Here is a 26,228-nt window from a genome sequence, read left to right on the forward strand (position 1 = left end):
CCATATAGTTCTATGCTTTTCCCATATTTGTTATTAATATTATAGTATTTATATGTTATCAATTCATTATTGCAAATATTTTATATCCTTAAAGTAGCTGAAACAAGGCAGAGAGCAAGCATACATTTATAGAGTTGGGGGTATTGACCTTCTTATTTACTATTTGTGATTCTCTGTATTTATTACTGTAGATTTGAATTCCATCTGGTATATATCATTTTCTTAATCCAATACAAGATTGCTCCCACTCATTCCTTTGAAATCTTATTTAACTACAATATATTTCTATGTGTTCAAGCTGCAAGACACAGTTACACATTGTTTTATAAAATTCTTTTAAAGCAGTAAAGATACAAAAATAAATATGCACTTACCAGCTTTTATAATATATAATTTCTTTAACCAGTACTCTGAATTGGTTTTCACGTGACTTTGAAATATACTCCAGGAATATTTAATTACATCATGAATAACTCATTTTAGTACTTTTATAGGAACTGATCTACTGTGCAAAATTATTCTCCCTTTTTCTTTCATTTATCTGGGAATATTTTGTGCTAGTTTCCTTTTTGAAACATAGATTTATTGCACATAAGATTCTTGGTTAATATTTCCTATTAGTATGTAAATACACTATTTCATTGCCTTCTGCCATCCACCAATTCTGATCAGAATCCGTTGTCTGTCTTACTGGGGTTCCCTGTACATATCAAATTACTTATGTTGTTCTGTTTTTAAGATGCACTTATCTTGTTTGGAGTTCACTGAAATTCTTGGATATGCAGATTAATGTTTTCTTCAAATCTGGGAAGACTTACATGATTTCCCTTCCTTCCCTAACTCCTCCTTAGATTTAATAGCATCCCATGTTTCCCCTAGTTTCTTTTGTTCCTCTCATTCTTTCTTTTTTTTCTCCTCCATGATGTATTATTGCTATCATTCCAACTTCAAGTTTGCTTACTCTTTCTTTTTCTAGTTCAGATATACCCTTGTGCCCTACTAGTAAACGTTTCATTTATTTTACTGTATTTTCCTTTCTGGCTTTCTATTCACATTATTTATTTGATGACATATTGTCACATAACTCTTATTTTCTTTTTTATTTAAATTTTTTTATTGTAAACAAATGGGATACATCTTGTTTCTCTGTACATGAAGTAGAGGCATACCATTTTTGTAATCATACATTTACATAGGGTAATAGTGTTTGATTCATTCTGTTATATTTTCTTCCCCCCCACCCCTCCCAACCCTCTTTTCCCTCTATATAGTCCTTCCTTCCTCCATTCTTACCCCCCTCCCTAACCTAAAACTAAACCTAACCCTAACCCTAACACTAACCCCTCCCACCCCCCCATTATGTGTCATCATCCGCTTATCAGCAAGATCATTCCTCCTTTGGTTTTTTGAGATTGGCTTATCTCACTTAGCATGATATTCTCCAATTTCATCCATTTGCCTGCAAATGCCATAATTTTATTATTCTTTATGGCTGAGTAATATTCCATTGTGTAAATATATGCCACAATTTCTTTAGCCATTCATCAATTGAAGGACATCTAGGTTGGTTCCACAATCTGGCCATGGTGAATTGAGCAGCTATGAACATTGATGTGGCTGTATCTCTGTAGTAAGCTGATTTTAAGTCCTTTGGGTATAGGCCAAAGAGTGGGATAGTTGGATCAAATGGTGGTTCCATTCCAAGTTTTCTAAGGAATGTCTACACTGCTTTCCAGAGTGGCTACACTAATTTGCAACCCCACCAGCAATGTATGAGTGTACCTTTTTCCCCACATCCTTGCCAACACCTATTGTTGCTGGTATTCTTGATAATTACCATTCTAATTGGGGTGAGATGGAATCATAGGGTAGTTTTCATTTGCATTTCTCTTATTGCTAGAGATATTGAACATTTTTTCATATATCTGTTGATTACTTGTACATCTTCTTCTGTGAAGTGTCTGTTCATTTCCTTAGCCCATTTGTTGATTGGATTATTTGTAATCTTGGTGTAGTGTTTTTTGAGTTCTTTATATATTCTGGAAATTAGCACTCTATCTGAAGTATGAGTGGCAAAGATATTCTCCCACTCTGTAAGTTCTCTCTTCACATTGCTGATAGTTTCCTTTGCTGAGAGAAAGCTTTTTAGTTTGAATCTATCCCAGTTGTTGATTCTTGCTTTTATATCTTGTGCTATGGGAGTCCTGTTAATGAAGTCTGATCCTAAGCCAACATGAGGAAGATTTGGACCTACTTTTTCTTCTATAAGATGAAGGGTCTCTGGTCAGATTCCAAGGTTCTTGATCCATTTTGAGTTGAGTTTTGTGCAGGGTGAGAGATATGGGTTTAGTTTCATTCTGTTGCATATGGATTTCCAGTTTTCCCAGCACCATTTGTTGAAGAGGCTATCTTTTCTCCATTGCATAGTTTTGGCACCTTTGTCTAGTATGAGAAAATTGTATTTATTTGGGTTTGTGTCCGTGTCCTCTTTTCTGTACCATTGATCTACCTGTCTATTTTGGTACCAATACCATGCCGTTTTTGTTACTATTGCTTTGTAGTAGAGTTGAAAATCTGGTATTGCAATACCCCCTGCTTCGCTCTTGCTACTGAGGATTGCTTTAGCTATTCGAGGTTTTTTGTTCTTCCAGATGAATTTCATAATTGCTTGCTCTATTTCTGTAAGGTACATCATTGGGATTTTAATTGGAATTGCATTGAATCTGTATAGCACTTTTGGTAGTATGGCCATTTTGACAATATTAATTCTGCCTATCCAAGAACATGGGAGATCTTTCCATCTTCTAAGGTTTTCTTTAATTTCTTTCTTTAGTGTTCTGTAGTTCTCATTGTAGAGGTCTTTCACTTCTTTCATTAGATTGATTCCCAAGTATTTTATTTTTTTTTTTTTGAGGCTATTGTGAATGGGGTAGTTTTTCTAACTTCTCTTTCTGAAGATTCATCACTTATGCATTGGATTTATAAGCCTTGATCTTATATCCTGCTACTTTACTGAATTCACTTATGAGTTCTAAAAGTTTTCTGGTGGAATTTCCCGGTTTCTCTAAATATATAATCATGTCATCAGCAAATAGGGATAGTTTGAGTTCTTCTTTTCCTATTCATATCCCTTTAATTTCTTTGGTCTGTCTAATTGCTTTGGCTAGAGTTTCAAGGACAATGTCAAATAGAAGTGGTGAATGAGGGTGTCCTTACCTTGTTCCAGTTTTTAGAGGGAATGCTTTCAGTTTTTCACCATTTAGAATGATATTGGCCATGGGCTTAGCGTAGATGGCCTTTATAATGTTAAGGAATGTTCCCACTACCCCAATTTTTTCTAGTGTTTTGAGCATGAAGGGATGCTGTATTTTATCGAATGCTTTTTCTGCATCTATCGAAATAATCATGTGATTCTTGACTTTAAGTCTGTTGATATGGTGAATTACATTTATTGATTTCTGGTGTTGAACCAACCTTGCATCCCTGGGATGAAACCCACTTGATCATGGTGCACTATCCATTTAATATATTTTTGTATGCAATTTACTAAAATTTTGTTGAGAATTTTTGTGTTGATGTTCATTAAGGATATTGGTCTGAAATTTTCTTTCCTCGATGTGTCTCTGTCTGGTTTAGGTATCAGGGTGATATTGCCTTCATAGAATGAGTTTGGGAGGATTCCCTCCTCTTCTATTTCATGGAATACTTTGAGAAGTATTGGAATGAGCTCTTCTTTAAACAAAGCTGAGAACCCATCTGGCCCTGACTTTTCTTTGTTGGTAAGCTTTTGATGACTTCATCTATTTCATTACTTGAAATTGATCTATTTAAATTGTGTATGTCCTCCTGGTTCAGTTTAGGTAATTCATATGACTCTTATTTTCTTAAACACATTTTATTATTTTCTTTGAATATATTTATAAGGGTTTCTTTGAATTCTTTACCAGTAAGTCTGCCATATAGGCCCTACTGGACTGTTTCTTTTGCGCTCATTTTCTTCCATTTTATGGGTAATTCGTTCTCCAGGGTGTTTTTGCAGACTAGTGTCTTTATTTGGAGATTTAGATGGATGATTTTAATGAAGTTTATTTCATTAAAAAACAAAAACAAAAACAAAAAAAAACGTTTCCTACACCCAAAGTGGGAAACTTCTGTCTTTCCTCAGTTGGGTATAGCCTAGGGCATGTGCACAGCTGTCCTGGAATGAGGGTGATGTTAGCAGGGCTTTCCTTGTCTAGATCTTCCTGTGTTCATCTGTCTGCTGCCACCGATGCTGCTTCTTTTTTTATGACACCTACTTGTTAGCCTCTACTTACTGCCTGTACATTGCCTTATTATTTTTGATAATGCCTTAGGGCATATATTGCTCAATAGTCAGATCCAATTACATTTGGTCCTTTTGCAAATTATTTTTATGCCCGTTTTTGAGGTTTGTTATGACTCCAGGATAGCTTTGCTTACCTATTTTTTCACCCTGTTTTCTCTGTTAAACTATTTGACCTACAAGTTAGCCTATTTTTCGTGAAGCTCCTGACTCAGTCCTCATTGTTCATCACCAAAGTCGCCCTCATTTTCAGGCCATCATCAGGCTTGAACTTCCCCACACTTTGTTACACGTCAGTTACTTTGGAAAAGTTTTGTAATTCTGTGATCTTGTGTTCTGCTTCACTCCCTGAACAGAATCCCCAAGCCACTGCTTCAGAACTGTGAGTGAAGACAGTGGATGACATCTGTGGCAGACATGACCCTGCTTCAAGAGAAGGACTCTGGGCTGGAGCAGCAGTCCCTAACATTCTGAGCCAGCATTTCCCTGCACTGAGCCTAAGTCCTACACATGAAGTGGGGCAAGAGTAGTTGGGAGCCCACTATTCTCAGTCAGCCACCCTAAGGTAGAGCCTCTTCCCTACCTGTGAGATTATTTGGATGAAGGAACTGTGCATGCTTATCTGGGATTATCCCCACAATGGGAAAAGTGAAAATAAGAAATGCTGTGGTCCTGTCCTGCCTGGGGACACACTACAGCCCTTGGATAGAACTGAGACAGAAGATACCCTGTCTTGATGGTCACATGTGCCTATGGAAGTCCAGCAGTGCTTCCATAGTGATGAACTGAAGATTTGGGAATATATTACAGACTTTATTTCAGATTTTGTCATTTTGCTCTCATTCTTCTTCTCACTTAAAATGAGTATAGGATATAGATGGAGTAGCCTTCTTGTGAAGATTGGGTGATCAGAGTGGAAAAAAATAAAAACACACGTTGTGGGTCCATTGCTTCCTTAAGCACCAACATCCAGACAGTCTCCCTAGCCCAAAGCCACTATGTTGTCCAAATTTTATCTCCTTCATCTAAAGAATCACTAACTCTCATTTTTCCTTCTCAACCTCTCAAGTATTAATCTTTTCTCCTTTCCTATCACCAGTGTCTTAGTGTGAGCTTTCATCAAACTCCCTTGAATTGCTGCAGTAGTCCCTTAATTTTTCCTCATTTTTCAGTTTCCATACAATGCAATCAGTGTTGGCAAGCATTTTACAAGGCAGCCCTTTTTAAAGGCAAACTTGACATGTTGTTATTAATGCTTTCAATGACTCCTTTTTCTTTAAACTTCATGAGGGTCTACCCTTAGCATGGCAGGAAGGTTCTTCATAAACTCACCTATGACCATCTCTTTTGCCTGAAAAATTGATCAGTCCTATCTAAAAACTCTGTACCTTAGACCAGCTGAAGATAGTATTCTCTTACATTTGGGTCTTCATATCAATTATTGTCTATCCTAGAAATACCCCCCCTTTGTTGCCTGAATTATAAGTCATAAAAATCCCACAAAATTATCACCACAAAAAGATCACTGCATCTTCTTTTGAATTCTAACAGTCACAACATTGAAATCGATTTTTCCTCATTTTTTTTTTCTCTCTTAGAACATAAACCTATGGAAGGTCACATCATTTGTGTATGTGTATGTGTGTGTGTGTGTGTGTGTGTGTGTTCGTTTATACTTGATTATCAGGTTCTTAATGTATTAAGAGAGTTGTTATACAATAAATATTAATAGAAAAAATATATACAAAATATTATTTCAATCTATAATCCAACTAAAATTTATTAATTAAAAACTTTATATTAATTTATTGTTTTCAGTATTTAAATTATGGTGTATATAATCATGACACATCTCAGTGTGAATCCTCTATTTTCTTTGATAAAATGTAGTTCTACTAAAACAAAAATAGGTTTACCAGAAAAGAAATAGATATTTACAAAAAGGAAAAGAAATGATACAGGAAAATATTCAAATATAAGATCTTAGGTAAAAACATATGAGAAGTTCATTTTACTCTAAAATCATTATATGTACAATTTTTTAAAAGTACACTGTGGCATCCAGGAAGACTTTAGATTTCTTGTTATATTATCATCTAAGACAGGCATTTAAAAAGTTTTCCCAGGGGAAATCAGCCTTTTTGTTAGCCTAGTTTAGGGTGACCCTAAATTGATCTCAAATTTTATAAGACCAGAACTTTAATGCTGTAGTGGAAGTATGACTTGAGTGTGTCCCCCCAAAGGTTCATGAAAGAGAAGTTTTGTCCTTAGCGTGCAATGTTGAGAGGTAGGAGAACCTATGAGAGTTGTGGACCTAGTGCAAATTCGTTAGCTTATTTGGGGGACTGCCCTTGAAAGGAATTGGTGTATTTATAAAAGGACCTCATTTAGATTTTATAGAAGTGAGTTATTATAAAAAAACTTTAAAAAACTAATCTGGCCGCTGAATCCCTCTGACTTCCTGTCTTGTAACCCGCTCTCTCCTCGATGTGTGACTTGTGATGTAGCAGTGCTCTCTTGCCATCGTGAGCCATTTTCCATGATACTTTATCAGAAGCCCAACTAAAGAGGCTGACTAGATCTCGGGTTTTCAAACTCCCAAACTGAAAGCTAAATAAGCCTCTTTTCTTTACACATTACCCAGTTTCAGGTATATTTTGTAATAAAGCAAAAGAAAACAGACTAGGAAAATTGAGATAAAGTTGAAACACTAATTCTTCCAATCATTGGATGCACATCTTCATGTACATTTTAATACATGTTTTAAGAATTTTCAGATTCTGATATTAAAGTTGCATAATTATTTCCTCTCTCTCTCTCCAAATATGTATATGAATGAAAATGAAGATGATAAAATATTAATAAATGTATAGCCACTTCAAAAGTTGTGTCTGAAGAGCAGTTTACATTTTAAAATAATTTTCATAAGTTTTATAAAGATAATTTTCATAAGTTTTGATATAAGTGCCAAACACAACTAGCTCTAATTTTCAAGGAATTGAGAATAAATATAAAAATATGATAGATTTATATGTAGGTCCACATAATTACAGTTATGGGAATAAGATAAAATGGGCACTGTGATATAAGCACAAAGCAGTGAGTACAAGAGAGCAGTCAGATATAGTTTTAAGAGGCAAGATAGAGCAATAGCACCCTGTTGATTAAAATGGCACATCAGATAACTTTAAAGGGAGATTGTGTAGTGCAGTTTCACCAAAGGAAGCAGGGCAGCCAAGGGAGTAAAAGCAACTTGAACAAAAATGTCAATATATACCTTCCCTGATGCCTTCAGAAAACTGTGAAGTAGAGAAAAGAAGTCAAGGTGGTCAAGTCGTGGGCCAAAGTGGGGGCGGGGAATGAGGTTAGAAAGAGAGGCAAAGGTAAATTGATTATGAAGTGACTTGGAAAGCCTGATCAAGATTTAGATGGAGATATAAATTGTTTTAAATGAGGTAAGGTCATCGTTAGATTTTTGTTTTAGAGCAACCACACCATTGAATTCCAAACCAGGTACTGGAGACCAGCAGCAATGTGGAAACAGGAGAGAAGCAGGTAAGGAAGCATTGCAGAAGTGCAGGCAAGAGGAGAAAGTTTGCATCCATCAATTGTGGAAGTGAAAAGATTATACGGAGAGAATCACTAAAGGGAGTCACACTGGCAGGTCATAGTATTAGGCATCTGGAATGACTCAGGATTCTGAGAATGATTCCTGGGTATTTGGCCTAAATGATAAAGGCTGAGCTGATTTTGGATCCAGAATGGATCATTTCAGCCAGTCCCTTTATTTTGTTATTGATAATAACATAGAAATATTAAATGATTGATTTGCCCACAGTCTTGCAGTGGTTTGTTTAATCCTGAAAGGAGTAGAACATGTCGCTCCTCATTTCAGTTTCAGCCTCTTTCTAACATAAGCTACCATATTCAGTGCTTTTCTTCATTTCTCATGCCATGCGAGATGACATAATGGAAAAAAAATAGAATTCCAGCTTCCTAATTATTTCACAGAAGGAATTGGGTAATATGTATCAGACAATGACAGATTTGCCATTTGAGGATGTGATCTAAAATTTATGAGACAATTACCACAATCTAATGATTTTATTTTAGGAATAAAAGTTCAAATTTCATCCAATTTTGTAATGCTAAAAAAAAAATCATGACACTTTTCCTCAGTAATATATCATTTATCATCAGATGTAAAGAAATAGTGAAGTTTTATGTTTAATAACGAGGCAGATCTTTTTATGTAAGGTCAGATAAAAACACTTAGAAACAAATGTGTTTGAGTTAATTGCCTTGGCAACTTTACATATATCAAAATGTGTATGGTTCAAATTTAAAATTGAAAGAAGGTTTAGAGTAGGCCCTTGGGAGAATATACTGATGGATTTTGGTTGTGAGTGTGTGTGCACATGGGCTCATGTTCTTTTCTCTGACCAGAGAGAGTATAGACCTTACATAAGGTAGCATAAGAAAATGTATGCTACAATATACCAGAAGCAGTAACAAAATACAATACTATTCGTAAAAAGTGCAATCCACATGAAATCTTGATGACTCTTTGCAGTTAATCTATTTGATGGAATTTGGGGGAAACACTAATTTTTTGATTATCAAAATGCTTCACCAGGTCTGCCGATGCAGCAGAGAACTGGTAGAAGGGGACATTTTCTATATTCCTGAATTTAAAAGTTAAGCCCAGCTTTGTAGTAGAAATTTCATTAAAAGTGCTTACTCTATTTCATAAATCTTCCACATATAATTTCTTTTCCTACTTCTCAAACAAAACTGCTTAGTCTTCTTTCTTCCTATGATTGCAAAAGCGATGTGTTCATTCATCTGAACTTAACCACAGGCCTTGCGCTCTGACAATATTTGTCTTTATAGCTACTTTTCCTTGCTCCAAACAAGAAGCCCCTTTTAAGTCAGTCTCTTTCCACAAGCTTCTGTCAGCAAACATATCTTCAAGGCTTGAAGTTAGTTCTCCTTTTTTTTTTTAATTTACCACCCTACAGACACCAGCTAACTATAAAATATTTAGCTCCCCTGTGTATCTTGATTTCTCTGTCCTGTGACTCATTAACTCCGCCAAACATTGAATAATCACAGACATTCATTTCAAATGAGTCAAAATTTGCTTCTAAAGTAATGAATTCTCTTCATTTTGATTCTCATTCCACTTGAATTCTTTCCAACCTTGCCCGATCTTCCTAACCTCGGCATGTTCCAAGCCATAAAGGTTAGTGGGGGAGCATGTTGTATCACAGACCTGATGTTAGGCCTGCTGGTACTAAAGAATCATGCTACCTCTGGTGACAAATAGCGTTATGTGACCAAAAAAATGGTTATAAACTTGGATCCAGAGACTAGAGAGAAATAATTAACAATTTTGTACTAAAACATAACTGAAGAGAAATAAGTATCATAATATGGTTTGTGATGAAATTCCAAACCCCACAGTAGCTCCTTGTGAGACAACTCAGCATGTATGGAGCCAGATGGTTCTGGAATGCCCTCTTCCTTGAGATGAACTGCCCTGGGATAATTTCTAGACCTTTAGCTCTAACATTGAACACATTTATAAAGCATATTGCATTTAAATGTATTCTGTTTATACTCATCATCATGCAGATACCATAAATAGCACCGTAAATCTTTTCATACAAAGCATCACTAATAAATGTATTATTTCATTAATACATTTCACAAGTACATTCCATATGTCTCATTTGTGGCAGGCTCATGAAGAATAATTTCCAGAAGGCTTTACAGATTAAACAAAAACAAAGCTCAAAATGTTAAATAACTTGCTCAAGGTCGCATAGCCAGTACTTAAACACATGGTCAAGTCATACCAAACTCCATGTGTTTTTCATTCCATTCCAGTGACCTCAAGGAGCTCCTGGTTTAGAAGAGGAAATGTACAACCAAATAAGTAGTTTTAAAATATAACACAAGAAGGGATTTTGCTTTAAAGTCCCTTGGAGTATTCACCTCTTTTGAGACCCTCATAAATCCAAGAAAATATCACTTAATAATTTTTATTATTTTCAATCACTAGAATGTCTCCTAAAGTAAATGAAGTTGTAACACTTGTGAAACTCCTTTGTAATATTATAGTTTGTACGGAATTTTCTTTGCTAATGGTGTAAAATATAAATGTTTGGCCTTAGATGTGACTTCTAAAAGAATTGATACTTTTTACTTGGAGAGTCTCAAAGTATAAATTTCTGAGTACCCCTCTAACCATCACTGAATGAAGCAGATGACCTCACCTCTTCACCCCTCTCTGCCTGGGGAGTGAAGGGAAGTTATTTAAGACCTTTGTCTAGGGCAGGTCTCTGCCTTGGCCTACCTCGCTGCTATTGTGCATTCTAAGTCTGCTATTAGAAGTGCTCATGTTTCTGTGGCCTAATGAAAGTATTTCATCTTTCTCCAGAGCCAAAGCTGTAGGAAGAGATCATCCTGCTGCTTCTCGGATAACATTGTCCCCCTGCTACGCATAGAAGGTAAGGAACTGAATGAAATCTCAGCTCTCCTCTTTTGCTTGAAAGAGACCTATTTTTATCCCACTGTTTTACAGGGGAAGGGGTGTGTGGAAGAGTAGGAAGATTTATCTAATTTTATTTCATGTTATATGTGTTTCTGGTTCTGTATAAAGTTCACTTACAGAGAAGAAAAGTAGCCCGCATGAGTTTTACTTCAAAAACTAAAAAACTCTTTTCACTAAATATACTTATACAAGGCAAAGAAGAGAATATGCAAGGTAAAAAGGTATGGAAGACAGAGGAATGAGCTGTAATTTAGGATAGACGACTTTAAGACGTCATCCTGAACCTGGTACTGTAGGAGGGATCAGAAGAAAAAGGAGCAGAAACTTTCAAGCAAAGAAGGGTAGGAAAGAGTATTCAGACCATGAAGTGGGCTGTGTCTGGGTATGGGGGTTTTAAGACTCCATGTTGGAATATGATCTCTGGAGGCACCAGCCAGGAGAGGGTGATGCAGTTCAAGATTTAGGCCAAATTATAACTACCATAGTAAAGAAACTAAAACCACACAATCAGGCTAATTTTCTAATTTTGATTAGCCAGGAAATAAATTTGAAATGCAGTGAACTCCTAGCAGTAACAGAAGGGTGTTACTGGCTCTATGACTAAAAGCATTGATATTTATTTATTAATTCAAACAAATCTTTGCTTGCCTCTCCTCTTCAATGTTTGCTTCTTGAAAAATAACTTAATTATTTATGAGACAGATAGCTTATTTGAAAGATATTTTGGTGCATAGCCTCACACTGCCACATTTTTTTTCATGCAGTTTTCTCATAAAATTAGAGGCATACTGCAAAAACAGCATAGCACACGAAGAAGAAAACAGGAAATTCTTCTTAAGCCAATGTATCATTAACTCATGAAATTCAGCACTGCCTAAGAATATTGAAGTGACCTAGAATATTTTAAATCAGATCATAAAGTCATATAAATTAATTTAAAGCTATAATTTTATAACAACTCAAACAAGTAAATCATTAGACAAAAATATCCAAGTTGATCATCAAATATATCAGAGAATAGAATACCTTCTGAAATTATGCTACAATTTCATGGCTTCTGTCTGCATAAAAATTGACAGAAATGTTTGAAAATTGCCTATTGATGACTCCTGATTATCTTATTATACTTCATTAAAAGAATTGTCATTTCTACAATAGTGTTTACTGTGTGATTTGCTTACATATAGTATGACTTAATCTTTATAATAAAACTTATTTTTCTAATGACAGATATGTTTATCATTATCTCTATTTTATAAATAAAGAAACTAAGACCAAGATCAAACATATTAATGATTTAAAAATTTATACCTTAGTATTATAAGTGACATTTTGGTAAACAACCTTAACATCTAATTTTTTTATGTAGAAGAAAAGTATAACATTGCAAGCATTTCACAAAAAGAATGTAAAACCTAGATAAAGATAATTTGTTTTAACTAAGATTTGAAGTCCAAAAGGTTATGTTTGGGAAATAAATTTAAAAATTTTATACCTTAAATAAAGTTAACAGACCAAATTTGAATTTTAAAAATTATTCAAAATAAATCAATAGATCAAGAATTTGTATATACAAAATAAATATAAATTGAAAAGGGAGAACTTGACACTCACTGTTTATTGTCATTGAAGTGGAAAAAATAGAAATAAGAAAAATCAGTTATTTTTTGTTGGAATGTGATGATATATTGAGATTTGATATGCTTAAGCCTCTGATTTTAAGACTCCGTTAATTGATATGAATGTCTCTTCTACTGAGCAAAGTAAAAGTGTGTACAAAAAAGTGATCATGATATTTTTTGTGGACCAGTTGGGTTAAGGGTGAAATAAACATCCAGTCAGTGGAGAACCGTACCATAGAGCATACATAAAATGATATTATGCAGCAATTGAAAATGATCATTTCTCCATCTCTGCAGAAGATTGGTTCCAGAACCTTCCAAGGATACCAACAGCAGCAGATGCCCAAGTTCCTTATCTAAAATGACTAGTATGTGCAGATAATGAATACTCATTCCCCTGTATATTTTGTCATTTCTAGGTTATTTGTAAGATCTGTGATGAAAATGCTATGCAAAAAGTTGTTGATTTCTATGATTTAGAAAATAATGACATGAAAAAATATCTGTACATGTTCAATACAGACCAAATGTCTTTTTCTAATGTTTTCCATCTGCTATGGTTGAATCCATTAATGTGTAACCTACAGATATAAAGGGCAGTCTGCATATTAATTAGAACTATGTCAGATGGCTTAGCATTTTTACGTAGAATTTTTTAGTAAGTAATAATGAGATGTATAAAAGTAGGATAAGTTTTCCAAAAATGTTATTGTAATTTTTGAAATTAAAGAAAAATTTGTATGTGAAATTATATTTACATGCATGTTTATTATTACATGAAAATTGAAGAATACATGAACATATGCTGATGAAGATAATGATTTGGGTTTTGGGGAGGAAGGGACAGATTTGGGTTGAAAGGAATGGTGGAAGTATTCAGGCAAGGATAGGAAAACATAAAATAGTCTGGTTGCAAAAAGTACCTTTATATATAGTTTTTGAATAACAAAGCTTGTGATAATAATTGCTACTTTCACTGTTGTTTTAATGATATTTTAACATCTAATTCTTCAGGCATAATAAAATGGGAAAATATGATTTTTCTTAAAAACTTTAATATGGTTGGTTGAACTACATGATAGTAATTGTAGAAATACATGAAAAGGATGTGAAAATATAGTTTAAAAACATTACAATATGTATATCAAGTAACATTACTTTTGTCGTTTTATTAGTCCTATCAAAAATTAGGACTTTAACTTTTCCTATCCTAAAATTAATAACACTTTTAATTTCCCCATGTATGTTCTAGAAATCAATTCCTTATTCTTTTACTTAGTTTTTATGTTTTTCTATGTTAGAATTTGTCTTAATAAGCTGCACTAGTTTCTATTTGTATCACAAGTTAAGATTTAATTTCTTTTATGTCTCTCCAGCCAATTGGATCGTATCCTTGATTTTATCTCATGAGGATAGAGATTTTCACTGTAATCCTTCTGCATGCACTTTAGTTTTTCCTATATACTTTCACCCTTATACTTCTTATTGGCTGGACCTTTTTCAACAGATACCCAGGTATTAACCTTTCTTTCATTCATTTTGCTAATTTTAATCCCTCTTTCTTCTGACACTGAGACAGTTTTTTTCAAAGATATCTTCTATCTTTAGATCTCCAATGAAATTGCACTATCCACAAAATCCAAATCAGATAGAAGGAAAAAAAATCAGCATTGTTTCCTCCTCCTCCTCCTTCACCTCCATCTTCTCTTCTGCTTCCTTCTTCTTGTAGTCTGATATATTGCATATTTTCTCAAGGAATTTTAAGGATTTGGAAGATTAAAATGTTTGGTTTAGTTGGTTTAGAAGGAGGATAGTTTTTAGATTTTGTACTATGAGATTCTGACTTTGATCCAGTAGTACTACTTAGATGCATTTAATCTCCAGTAAAATAATAAATATGATCCATAAGAAATTGGAAAGAGTAAATTTTAAAAGTTCTTACTAAAGAAATGGTTTGTAAGGATTCTATATATGACTAATAGGCTAATTACACACACACACACACACACACACACACACATTTTTAAAATACATCAATTAAAAGGAGAGTGTTCAGCAAATAATATTCTTACAATTTATATGTACTTTAGGGTATGATAACAGGACGTAATCACAAAGATAGAAACAAATGTTTCGCATGCCATACCCTATTGTCTATACTACTCAGAATATCAAACTGTTATGAGTTTTCATTCTTCTCTGACTTTCATTTTATATAGTTGTTGCTATAGATAATATGTAAATGAAAAAGAAAATGATAGATAAAAAAGAAACAAACAGTAAGAACATCCACTTCTATACTTCACAAGAATGAGAATGAAGCTCTGAGTAGTTTTCTTTAATGATTCAAGACCTGGAATTATACAATCAAGTCAGTAATTGAGCAATAAATATTTGGTATAAATGTATTCATATTATTGATTAAAGATCTACATATTCGAAGAACTAATATTCTACAGTAACATGAAAGTTCCTCTTTCTGGCAATACAAATATATAAAAGTCAGTTTTATGAATAAGACCTGTGTGATTCCAAGTGGGGAAAATTAAGAATAAATTTTAAACCATTCAGCATTTAAAAAAATCAAATAATGTATCTGTTTCATTTTCTTTTGTCAATGATGTTAGGAGAAAATTTTAAATCCATAAAGAACTGTTTTGTTGAAGGGTGGGGATGTCACTCTGTAGTAGGACAATTGACTAACATGTGTGAGTCCCTGGGTTCAATCACTTGTACCACCAAGAACAAAAACAAAAATAAAAATAAAAATCTCATTGAATGTCACACAATCTCTTCTAGATCCCTATCAAAAAATTAAAAATAAATAAATAAATCACGAGACAGGGACACAGATGAACATTATCCATAATTTATAACCCATTATTGAAGCTTTACATAATCTCCTAAATGCCTAGTGAAAGAGGTTGTATTAGCAGGTATGCTTGCAGAGGGTTATGGTGTGGATAAATGCATGCTCGTATGTATGACAGCAAAAACAAGATTGAGAATTTTCACATGAAAAGACTCACCTCTTAGTGCATATTTTCAGTACTAGGTTACCTTATTTCCTGGTTCAAAGGCACGGTAATGATAAATCAAGCTTTTTTTCCCCCTGTACCACTCATATTCAGTCTACATTTTTATAGTCTTTAAAGAACTCAGTCACAAAAAGCAGGCTCTCTACAAATGAAGTCTCCAAACTCTGTTCATAATGCCTGTTGAAGACTTTGATGCTACATCTTTACAGGTGGGAAGAAAAGAAATTCTGACCTGAAAAATCTGAGTATGTTGGGAGAATAAAATGTTCAAGCGATTGAAATAAGATTCTCTTCTTCTCCAACTTCAAGAAACTTATCTTACTACATCTCAAAACTATACATTGAGCTCATATCATGAACTTTAAATATAAATAAATGTCATTTTTAATAAACAGAGTGAAGCCATTAAACTGATAAATTTCAAGTCAAAACATAAATTAGTAGAGACCCTTTTGCTGAAGAAGTTTGACGACTCTAGATATATGCTAAAGTTGAATAATACTCAGTTAATTTGTTTACTGTACAAAAATGTTTGTAAGAGTCTTAATATGGGAAAACAAAAGTGACCAACAGGCTCATTATAATTTTTGAGTCAATGATTAATGTTTATATTGAGAAGGGTAATTTATGCCACAGTAATTGCTTTTCATTTCTATTCCTTCTCTTAACAAAATATGCAAATACAGTCTGTCCCTTTTTATGCTACATAATGAATCTATGAAAACCATGGCAGAATAGACAAAACTATCACCTTAATTCCTCTTGAATAGTAATGAGTAATAAACATTTAAGATTCATTAATCTTCAAATGACTGGTCAGAAAACAAATGGATTTCTTGCCTTCCAAATAGTTGTTTTATAAAATATTAAAATAACTGTTTCTACCTATGTGAACATATATATGGAATAGACTTAGGTGGGAGATATAAGGTAATTTGCCATTTATTTGCTTCCTGGTGTGCTGAATAAACCAACAGATGAAGGTATTAAATAAAATTTGTCTAAATAAAATGCAGGCATGCCACATGCATATTTATGGGACTGGGTTAGTGACAGACTCTCTGGTCTTCCTTGGAGTCACGTGCTATTCTCAGTTGTTCACAGTTCTGAGTGGTAATTTTTCTTCATATTGGAAGCACATATGCCTGTGTCTCAGATTAGAAACAAGATAACAGTGAGACACCAGCAAGGTATCATATTGTTCCTCCGTGATTTCTTCCTTCATCTCCAACCAGGCTCCAACCCATAGAAGTCATCAGCTTCTTTCCATGATGAACAAAACACACTCTTGATGTTCAGAGACTTCAATGATCACATCAGGATGGATAAAGCTAAACTTTCCAAATATATGACTTGTTAGAAATAGTTCAGTTCCCTTTACAGGAACAGTAACCTTTGAAGGAGAAAATGTGTGCCATAGATGATATTTTTTTAGGTGATTGAAAAAGCCATTGTCACTGCAACTTTGTGAATTAAAAAAAAAATTGATCTGATTCATTTGCTAAAGCTTCTTTTTTTATGCTCATCCTTCATTTACTCATAAAATTACTGTAATAGACTTTAAATACCATTATATTTGCTGAGATATGAATTTTATGTATGTACTGTTATGATAATACAGAAATACTTTTTAAAGAACATTAAATTTTTTTTAGAAAGACCATGATTTCACAATGGATGTGTTGATTATTTGAAAGACAAACCCACTACCTTAAAATCATGGTGGTTCATATAGCTAAGATCATTTTACTGTGAAACAAAACGCTCTCCTAAAGCATAGTAGCATCTCAAATACGTGACTGAGCTGTTTACTAAAAATAGAAATGGCTCCAACTAAATTATCACAGAGGCAATAAGTCAGAATATTCTTAGAGTTCACACACACCATATGACCTATGAGAAGGAGAAGTTTAAAAATAGGAATTTGGCTCAAGAGAGACAAACAATTCCCAGAGCATTCATTTATGACTACAGTGTTGAAGGGAGTAAAAACTACCTTTCTTCTTGTTTTATTTAGCTTTTTCATTGCTGTGACCAAAGTTCCCAACAAGAACAACTTAGAGGAGGGAAAGTTGGGGGCTCATGGTTTCAGAGGTCTCAGTTCACAGATAGCCAACTCCATTGCTGTGGACCCAAGGTGAGGCATCACATCATGGGTAAGTCAGGAAACAGAGAAAGAAGGATGGAGAAAAGGGCCATGCAGAATATACACTCTTCCAGGACATGCTCCTGGTGGCCCACCTTCCAGTCAGACCCCATCTCTCTAAAGTTACCACCCAGTCAGTCCATTCAAACTAAGATGGACTGATTAGGTTACAGTTGCCATAATATAATCATTTTACCTCTGAATATTTCCACATTTCTTTTTTGTTTTATATAAGTGTGCCTAGGTGCCTACATGCATGCCTGCATGCATAAAAATGTGCTTATGTATGTTTACCTTGTAGGTTTTATTTTAGCTTGCATAGATGGAATGAAATGTAACTGATAAGTTTCATAGAGATTATTTTGTTTTCTGAGGGCTGTAAAATTACATTAAAGAGCAGCAATGATAATCTTTTATATCCAGTTAAATAATAACAGAAATATCCTTGGTTTTTATGATGAAGCATCTGAAAGTATTCCTATTTTTGAGCATCATTTGTTACTGTACCATTTACAGTATCACAGAACATTAACTATAAGGCAATTTAAATTAGCCTTCTTTAAAGAACTATTTTTGTAATATGCTTTATGTGTAGAAGTAAAATAGGAATAATTAAAATTAATGAAATACAATCCAGGTAGGAATTTTGGTCATTAGATATTACATATCCATTAAAATAAGAAAGAATATTCTTTTGAATATTGGTGGTAGATTCACAGACAAATCCATTAAATTAAAACAGTTTTCACTGTTAAGTTTCCCATGTGTGTTTATTTTCATAATTAATTTGAGTCATTCAAGTGTACACGGATTGTGACTTGTTGAGAATTAGGGACATACATTTTTGTTTCTGACAGTGCAGGTCCTAGAAAATAACATCAATCCTGCTATATCAAACACCACTCAGGAAAGATTGTCTTGGGAAGTTACTGTCATTTGGGAGGATTAGAAGGTCAAGAATACTACAAATTTTCCTATGAGTTTAGAGAAAAATAAAATCACAGAAAGACCTTTAATATGGTCTTCTGAAAACAGAATATATGCTCAAAAAGCAACTCAAGTACAAAAGAGGACCACCTTAGAAATTCTCTCTGAGATGAACCTTAGATTGCGTATTGTTAGAGCTGAATTTATTTGCAAAGCTTCCTATGGGCATTCCTCAGCAAAGGTATATCTTAAGCTATCATAATTTATAAAACCTCTAAAATAGTATTTGCAGAGACTGAATTTCTAAATAAAGAGTAATAATTAAGAAAGACTGAATTTCAACCTATTTTGGAAAGCATATGATAATTAAGAAAGACTGAATTTCAGCTTAACTATTAGAAAGTATCTCAGTCTTGATAATAAGAAAAACCACTTTCAAAGAAACATTTGTAGGATCATTGTTCTTAAAAAAGCAAACAACAACAACAAAAACAAAAACCACCAAAAAAAAAAAAAAAAAAAAAAAAAAAAAACCAGGTAGCTTCTACACAGAGAAGTTAACAATGTTAAAAGACAAACTCAAGCACATTAAAATATAAGGAGTTCATTTGAGCAGACAATAATTCACTGGAGCACCAGAATAGGAGTGGTTGGGACTCCAAGGAAGAGTGCAAAGGGAAGTTTTTTAAAGTCCATGGGAGCAAGACAAAAAACAATACCTGATTAAAGAGGAATAATAGCCTTACGATTTTCCTGCAGAGGTTAATTGACAACTTCTAATTGGTGAAGTTCCTGGAAGAACTTAGAGGTTAGTTGGCAGTTTCTAATCGATATAGATTAAGATTCAGTTTTCTAGGATGTTATGATTTACATTGAGTTGGGTTTCCTGTTTCAGCCTCCCGAGTATCTGGGATTACCAAGGTGCTTCCCCACACCTGGTCTCAATTAATTATTTTTTAGCAACATATTACCACAAGTTTTCAGTGGTTTACTCATTTGGTTTTGGACATTATAAACCAGTTAACAGTACTCAAGCTCTCCATATATCTGCCTTTTAATGAAGGTTATGGCTATAAGATTAATATTATGCAATATGTGTTTTGTACCCATATGTATCCTTCTCCGCCTAACAAATTCTTTCTAGTAACTTTGTAACATACTTTACTAGAATTAATAATGCTTGTAAATGAAGTCTTTCCTGTTTTGGGTTTGTTATATGACTTTCTTCCTTTAAAATTTCTTTTCAAAGTTTAAAATTTATTGCTTTGTACCTATATGTAATAATAAATCTCACTGACAAACTGTTAGAACCGAATTTGTTAAATCTTTCATAATTTTAATATTTAAACAGAACAGTTTCCTTGTAATGCTGATAATGGCTAGTGCTTTATAATAAAGAATTCATTGGCTTTTTCTCGCCCTCCTGGGAGGGGCTTTTGAAACTCTTTCCACGTCTTAGGTGTTAGGAATGTCATAAATTCTGGAATTGCATGAGTTTATTGCAAATGAGGGAACTCATGATGGGTTTCTAGGTAACTTCAGGATGTGGTTGGTCACCAGAAAGATCAACCACATAATTAAAGGTTTGAGATTTTGAGGTAGCCTGTCTATTGGTTAGGGATAGAGGAGATTGAGGACAATAATAAAGTCAATGAATTGAACAATCATGTGTATATGTAGTGAAACTCCAATTAAAAGTCTGGACACCAAAACCTCAGGGGAGTTTCTGGGTTGGTGAACACATTAATAACTAACTAATATCACATTAATTCAGGAAAGCTTTGGACCTCTATGTTCAGGACACTCCCAGACCATATCTTCTGCATCTATACATTTGATTATTTAAGATCTATATCCATTGTGATCATGAGTAGGTTACTTTGCAAAGTTCCATTATTCCAAATAAAAGTCCTAGATATAAAAATACAAAGCTTAAGAGCAAAAAATCACAAGATTCAGAGTGGAACAGACACTCTCAAGGAAAAGATTAATGAACTTGAAGACATAGCAACACAAATTATCCAAAAGGAAACACAGAATGAAAAAGATGAATAAAAACATCCACAAAATTAGTGAGTTCTTTCAACAGTCTCTTGTATTTGAAATTAGTGAAAGAGAAGAGAGAGAAGGAAGACAGAAAAATATCTGAAGAAATAATAACAAAAAACTCAAATTAGATTTTTTTAAAATTGAAAATATAATCTCATGACCAAAAGAGTTCAGCAAAGTTCTAGCCTAAGAATTATGGGGAAAAAAACAGAAAAACTATAGAAAGGGACATTGTAATTAGAGATTAGAAGACTCAATACTATTATGATGTCAATTGTGGAAAAAACTGATCTATATATTCAATATAATTTTAATAGATTCCAGTTAGATAAATAGAAATCAGTAAGGTAAAAATTTACATAGAAATGTAAAGAAACCAGAATAGCCAAAATGACTGTAAAAAAAGCAAAAGAATTTGAGGACTTTGAACCTGATTTCAAATGTTACTGTAAACTATAACAATGAGAAGGTCTGTCAGTGATAAAAACACAGACAAGAAGAGAAAACAAATTCTAGAAGTATATACAAATATTCAGCCTGTTAACTTTTGTCTAAAGTACAAATATGATTCCTCAATGAAAATGTATTTTTTTGTCAAATGATCAAATTGTTGAAAATTCATACAAAAATAAATGTATTATCTCCATTCTTCCTACCTCATACAAAAATTAACTCAAAATTTAACTTGGACTTATAAACAAACTACAATGACAAACCTAAAACTACAGAATTTATAGGAGAAAACAAAGCAGCAAATTTTTATGACCATGTGATTCAAGCAAAAATGACTCAAATAAAACCCACAAAAGTACAATATAGACAAGATTAATTGATCTTTTTTAAAAAATTGAGAACTTGGAGGTTGGACACCATTGGACGGAGCTAACCGGCCTGACTACCCCCAAGCTGAGGTCGGACCCCAAGACTGAGCCTGCCTACCTGCCCCCCTACTGCTGAGGGACACTACACTTGCCTCTGTGCTGACTCAGCGCACCCTCCCTGGGGTTCCCCAACTTCTTTGGAGGCTGGTAGGCATTTTGAATTACTCCTGAGGGTGTGGCCATCATCATTGGAAGGATGGCTCCCTTCCCGAGACACCTACAGGAGACCGGAGGCCCTTTGACAGGACTCAGGATTCAAGAAGAGGAGTTATTGAGAGACTCGGGACCAACTCAGAGCAGCCAGGTGAGTCTCGCACACTGAGTGAGGCTCTCTGGACAGGTCAGTAGTCCCGGAATGCAAGGAACTTTGTGGAATAGAGTTGCCCAGTGAGACTCCCCCACTGGAGCGGGGAACCCAGACAACCGGGAGCATTGTAGAGGAGGACCGCCCAGCAAGAGGCTTCGGCACAGAGTGAGGGTCCCAGGACTGGGCAGTAGGTCCAGTCCCCAGGAAATGTTGTAGAGGAGGGCTACTCAGAGAGAGAGTTCCTTGCAGGGCCAGGCCCCCCAGACCAGGTGATAGTTCCAGGCCCAAGGGAACGTCTCAGAGGAGGGCTGCCCAGCGAGTGTCTCAATCACAGGGTGAGGCTCCCTGGCCCAGGAGGTAGGTCCAGACCCCTGAAAACATTGCAGAGTAGGGCTTCCCAGCCCAGGTGGTAGTTCTGGACAGAAGGGAACTTTTCAGAGGAGAGTTGCCCAGCGAGATGTCCCCACTGGGCGAGTATTCCCCACCAGGCGAGGGTTTCCCACCAGGGTGGTAGAACCAGAGACACAGGCCCAGACCAGCTATGCCCCAGCCTGAAGTCTAGTCCCCCTTTTGGTTGACCATCAGTCAACAAGTGGAGGCGCCTCTTCCTACCAGGAGGAAATATACCACACCTGAAGGCCACCACCCCTAGTGGGGCAGCTTCCTTGTGTATCAGTGCATTATCAAGTTCCTCCAAGACTTCAGGCTACTGAAGGCTAGGAGTTGAGTTATTGGTCTACAAGGACACTATAAGTGAATAGAGGAAATCTGCATTATCTCAGTTTCACTACTAGAGGGGTAGATATCTGACCAACATGAGAAAACAAGGGAAGAAAATGTCCCAAACAAACCTAGACGCTACATCAATAAAATTCAATGACAGTATGGCAGAAGAAATGTCAGAAAGGGAGTTCAGATGTACATAATTAAAATGATCAGAGAAGCAAACGAGGAGATGAAAGACCAAATGCAGGCATTGAATGATCACACCACTCAACAGTGGCAAATGTGGGAAGCAAAAGATTATTTCAATAGAGTAGGAGATACTGAAAAAAAAAAAAAAAAAAAAAAAACAGAAATCCTTAAAATGAAGGAAACAATAAACCAAATTAAAAACTCATAGAAAGCATAACCAATAGGATAGAACACCTGGAAGACAGAACCTCAGACACTGAAAACAAACTATTTAATCTTGAAAACAAAGTTGACCAAACAGAGAAGATGGTAAGAAATCATGAGCAGAACCTACAAGAATTATGGGATATCATTAAAAGGTCAAATTTAAGAATTATTGGGATTGAGGAAGCCTTAGAGAAACAAACCAAAGGAATGAACAATCTATTCAATGAAATAATATCAGAAAATTTCCCAAATCTGAAGAAAGAAATGTAAAATCTAGTACAGGAGGCTTATAGGACTCCAAATACACAAAATTACAACAGACCCACACCAAGGCACATTATTATGAAAATACCTAACATACAAAATAAAGACAGAATTTTAAAGGCTGCGAGAGAAAAGAATCAAATTACATTCAGGGGGAAACCGATAGGAATATCAGCAGATTTTTTAATCCAGACCCTAAATGCTAGAAGGGCCTGGAACAACATTTTTCAAGCTGCGAAAGAAAACGAATGCCAACCAAGAATCTTATACCCACCAAAACTTACCTTCAGATTTGAAGATGAAATAAAATCCTTCCATGATAAACAAAAGCTAAAAGAATTTACAAAAAGAAAGCCAGCACTGTAGAACATTCTCAGCACAATATTCCATGAGGAAGAGATGAAATACAATGATGTAAATCAGCAAAGGGAGGAACTACCCTGAGGAATAGACAAATAAAGGAGAAACCAAATCATGTCAAAAAACAAAAATGAGTCAAATGACTGGGAATACAAATCGTATCTCAATAATAATCCTGAATGTTAATGGCCTGAACTCATCAATCAAAAGATATAGACTGAGAGATTGGATTAAAACGAAAGATCCAACAATATGCTGACTACAAGAGACTCATATCATAGAAAGAGACACCCACAGACTAAAGGTGAAAGAATGGGAAAAAACATACCATGCACATGGACTCAGCAAAATAGTCAGAGTATCCATTCTCATATAAGATAATGTGGACTTCAAGCCAAAGTTAGTCAGAAGGGATAAAGAAGGACACTTCATACTGCTTAAGGGAAGCATAAATCAGCAAGGCATAACAATCATAAATATCTATGCCCCAAACATTGGCTCAATGATATAGGTTAAACAAATCCTTCTCAATTCCAGAAACCAAATAGACCACAACACAATAATACTAGTTGATTTTAACACACCTCTCTCACCACTGTACAGATATTCCAAACAAAAATTGAACAAAGAAACCATAGATCTCAATAACACAATCAACAATTTAGACTAATGGACATATATAGAATATACCATCCAACAAAGAATGAATACACTTTCTTCTCAACAGCACATGGATCCTTCTCTAAAATAGACCATATTCTATGCCACAAAGCTTCTGTTAGCAAATACAAGAAGATAGAGATATTACCTTGTATTCTATCAGATCATAATTGATTGAAATTAGAAATAAATGACAGAATAAAAACAGAAACTACTCCAACACCTGGAGATTAAATAATATGCTATTGTATGATGAATGGATAACAGAAGACATCAGGAGGGAAATTTAAAAAATTCTTAGAGGTAATCGAGAACAAAGCACATCCTATCAAAATCTCCAGTATGAAAGCAATACTTAGAGGAAAACTTATTTCATGGAGCACGTTCAATAAAAGAAGAAAAAATCAACAAATAAATGACCTAACATTACAGCCCAAACCCCCAGAAAAAGAAGAACAGAGAAACACCAAAAGTAGTAGAAGACAGGAAAGAGTTAAAATCAGAGCTGAAATCAATGAAATTGAAACAAAAGAAACAATCGAAAAAATTGACAAAATAAATAGTTGGTTCTTAAAAAAAATAAACAAAATTGATAAACCCTTAGCCACAATAACAAAGAGAAGGAGAGAGAAAACCCAAATTACTAAAATTCGGAATGAATAAGGAAATATCACAACAGACAAGAGTGAAATACAAAACATAATTAGAAGCTATTTTGAAAATCTATACTCCAACAAAATAGAAAATCTTGAAGACATCAACAGGTTTCTAGACACATATGAATAACCTAAACTGAACCGGAGGACATACACAATTTAAATAGATCAATTTCAAGTAATGAAATAGAAGTCATCAAAAGCCTACCAACAAAGAAAAGTCCAGGACCAAAGGGGTTCTCAGCCGAGTTCTACAAAACCTTTAAAGAAGAGCTCATTCCAATACTCCTCAAAGTATTCCATGAAATAGAAGAGGAGGGAACCCTCCCAAACTCATTCTATGAAGCCAATATCACCCTGATACCTAAACCAGACAGAGACACATCGAGGAAAGAAAATTTCAGACTAATATCCTTAATGAACATCGATGCAAAAATTCTCAACAAAATTTTAGCAAATCACATACAAAAATATATTAAAAAGGTAGTGCACCATGATCAAGTGGGTTTTATCTCAGGGATGCAAGGTTGGTTCAACATCTGGAAATCAATAAATGTAATTCATCATATCAACATACTTAAAGTCAAGAATCACATGATTATTTTGATAGATGCAGATAAAGCATTTGATAAAATACAGCATCCCTTCATGCTCAAAACACTAGAAAAAATAGGAATAGTGGGAACATTCCTTAACATTGTAAAGGCTGTCTATGCTAAGCCCATGACCAATATCATTCTAAATGGTGAAAAACTGAAAGCATTCCCCCTAAAAACTGGAACAAGGCAGGGATGCCCTCTTTCACCACTTCTATTCAACATTCAAAACCACCCTAAGATTCCATCTCACCCCAATTAGAATGGCCATATCAAGAATACAAGCAACAATAGGTGTTGGTGAGAATATGGGGGAAAAGGTACACTCATACATTGCTGTTGGGGTTGTAAATTAGTACAGCCACTCTGGAAAGCAGTGTGGAGATTCCTTGGAAAACTTGGAATGGAACCATCATTTGACCCAGCTATCCCACTCCTTGGCCTATACCCAAAGGACTTAAAATCAGCATACTACAGAGATACAGCCACATCATTGTTAATAGCTTCTTAATTCAGAACAGCCAGATTGTGGAATTAATCTATGCCCTTCAATTGATGAATGAATAAAGAAACTGTGGTATATATATATATATATATATATATATATATATATATATATATGCACACACACATGGAATATTACTCAACCATAAAGAATAATAAAATTATGGTACATGGATGAAATTGGAGAATATCATGCTAAGTGAGATAAGCCAA

Source organism: Sciurus carolinensis, chromosome 7 (assembly GCF_902686445.1).
Source record: "Sciurus carolinensis chromosome 7, mSciCar1.2, whole genome shotgun sequence".
Lineage (NCBI taxonomy): Eukaryota > Metazoa > Chordata > Mammalia > Rodentia > Sciuridae > Sciurus > Sciurus carolinensis.